The 2851-nt window shown below is 38.7% G+C and overlaps 1 long non-coding RNA gene across 1 annotated transcript in view; it reads left to right on the top strand.

The window, feature by feature from the left end:
* The window catches only part of LOC106013493, a 7936-nt gene extending 5928 nt beyond the window's left edge, over positions 1 to 2008 (top strand). Inside the window, exons 2-3 of the long non-coding RNA XR_001185355.1 lie at positions 807 to 860; positions 1890 to 2008. This is a non-coding gene — a long non-coding RNA (uncharacterized LOC106013493). The remainder of the gene's footprint in view (positions 1 to 806; positions 861 to 1889) is intronic.
* The last annotated feature ends 843 nt before the right edge of the window (positions 2009 to 2851 follow it).

Raw genomic sequence — 2851 nt, 5'->3', positions numbered from 1 at the left:
ACACACACACACACACACACACACACACACACACACACACACACACACATACACACAGACACCCTCTGCCACCCCCACTTTCTTTTTCTCTAAAGTTCGAAGTCCTTTCATTTTTGTGTAGTTTCAAAGTCCATTCCTCGATAGCATGTCCACTATGTCAACACCTATGCACATATATATGGGTAGTAATCTATATAAATGTTTTCCCACTCATTTCTTGTGTTGAAGATTTGTTTTTCTTGGAGTTTTTGATAACAGGAGGATTTTGAGAAGATGCGTCTGTTTGTCCGACATCAAGTGTGTGAATTTGTTCTCTTGCTTGTTTAATAAATGAGCAGATTGATATTGCCTTATGATTATTTTTTTTAAATATATTGGTGTGTTTGCTCCTTCTTTCCTATCAAACATCTGTCGTCCTGATCTCTCCTCCTTCACTTTTGTGTTTGTTACTCTCTTGTAACACCTCTAATTTTCAGCACTCAATATGACCTTATTGTGTTGCAAGTGCTGTAAAACTCTTACCAAAACTAAACCTAAAAATATGTTTAATTTAAAAAAATGTAAATTGCGTTTTTGGCAAAGGATTGTGAAATATTCTTTCCCCTTCAAAATGGTGGTCTACATTATATCATTATGTTGGTGGATCTATAGTGTTTTCCTCTAACTAAAAACCCCCCTGAAAAAACAAACTACCCCAAAAACGAAAGGTTGCTCACAAAGGGGAGTTTGTGTGATAGAGTTTGATGTGAATCTTCTGTACTACATTTAATTAATATTTTATATATTTTATGTTTACATTGTTTCAGATTCTGAACTCACTAAAATCGTGCCGCCATTTTTCACAAGTTTCTGGATTAAAGGTAAGTACAATTTTTTTTTTGAGGAGGGGGGTGGGAGGAGTAAAAATGATGTTTATTTTTGTAGGAAAATGTCACATGTTTGAGTGTAAAGCTAACAGTAAAATTAGCAGTGTGTTTTTCTCTGTGTGTGTGTGTGTGTGCATGTGTGTGTGTGTATGTATGTGTGTCCGCGCACATGTGTATTTAAGTGCTCATTCAGGCCTCTGCCTCCCACTTCCAACATAAACGCTCAAGCAAGGACACATACACACACACACACACACACATACACAATCACCCTCCCCCCCCCTCCCACACCACCACCACCACCACACACATACACACACATACATACATAATATGTACACTCTCACTCACATATTAAAAAATGGAAATGTAAACTTGCTGACCAAAGCACCCCCTGCTCAGAGGCAGTTAATTAATAAGCAATATATGCCAGTCCTTGCTAATAAATTATACTGATATTATCATAGCCAGGTATGTCCTTTAAAGTTTCTCTGGTGTCGAATTACTGCGCTCATTATTTATGCTAAATTTCTTGCAAACATTTTGTTCTAAATGTGTTTTCTGTGATGTTATATTGTGTTGTGAATAGGGTTGCATTTCTCTGTACCCGACACTTGTGTCCAGAGCAACATCGTTGCACATTTGTTGTGATTGCTGAGGGAAAAAATTGTCTTGTCTTGACTTGTTCAGCAACATCGTTGCACATTCGTTGTGATTGCTGAGGGAAAAAAATTGTCTCTTCTTGTCTTGTTCAACAACACTGTGGCACATTCGTCGTGTTTCCTGAGGGAAATTGTCTTGTCTTGCCTTGCTCAACAACACTGTTGCGAAACAGTCTTTCGTGTTGTGAATCTGATTGTGTTGTGCTTCTGTACCTGTAAGTCGAGTCCGGTATAACATCCTTGCTGAACAAAACTCAACCGTGCTAATTTGTGTTTGCTGATTGAAATTCTTCATCGTCTCGTCCTTTCGCTGACTTTACTCGCTCGCTCGACATTTTGTTGTTCCGCCATGATTCAACAGGATGTGGTCATCGTCAGCTCAGTCCGCACGCCGATCGGCTCCTTCCTGGGCTCCCTGTCCACTGTCCCGGCGACAAAACTGGGATCTACCGTCATAGCGGCCGCCGTGGAGAAAGCTGGTTAGTTTGTGGGTTTTTTTGGGGGGGGGGTTTCCATTTTTGTTTTTGTTCCTGTTCTTGTTTTTTCTGTGCTTGTTGTTGTTGTTCTTTTCTGCTCTAATTCTTTCTTGTTCCTGATTTTTAAAAAAATTATTGTTGTTCGTTTTTGTTCTTGTTCTTGTTTTTGTTTTTCTTGTGCTTGTTGCTGTTCTTTTTCTGCTCTAATTTTTGTTCCTGTTTTTTGTTGTTGTTCGTTTTTTCTTTTGTTTTATTCCTGTTCTTGTTTTTGTTTTTCTTATGCCTGTTGCTGTTTTTCATGTTTCTCTAATTTTTTTCCCTGTTTGTTGTTGTTGCTGCTGCTGCTGCTGTTGTTGTTCTCCTCCTCCTCCTCCTCCTCCTCCTTCCCCTTCTCCTCCACTAGTGTGAATTGTGTCTCTGTCTTTTCACATGTATTCTTGTCTAAATTTTTTTCTTATGTTGTGGTGTTGTTGTCTCATTCCTGTCTCACCCTAGTAGTACTTTATATCAATCTTTTTTCTTATCTCTATTTTAACCATTTAAAATCATTTTATTATTCTTTGTCTTATGTCATCTTGTTTTTTCTTATACAGTAAGACCTGCTCTAATGCCCCCCTGTCTCCAAGACAATCATCTTCATAAACGGCCACTTCCCTTTTTTCCCCTTTGTTTTTTTTATATGATAAAGACACTGTTCAAGACGTGCACCTGTCTAAGACAACCACTTTTCTCCTCAAGTATGGGTTACCGTCTTGGACAACTTCTTTTCTCCACAACAGTGGGCTGCTATTGCTATCTTGGACAATTTTGACTGTATCTAATGCTTTCATCCCTCCTCCTCTCCTCC

The sequence above is a fragment of the Aplysia californica genome, unplaced genomic scaffold (assembly GCF_000002075.1).
Source record: "Aplysia californica isolate F4 #8 unplaced genomic scaffold, AplCal3.0 scaffold00942, whole genome shotgun sequence".
In the NCBI taxonomy this organism is placed as follows: domain Eukaryota; kingdom Metazoa; phylum Mollusca; class Gastropoda; order Aplysiida; family Aplysiidae; genus Aplysia; species Aplysia californica.
This window is presented reverse-complemented; position numbering and strand designations above follow the sequence as displayed.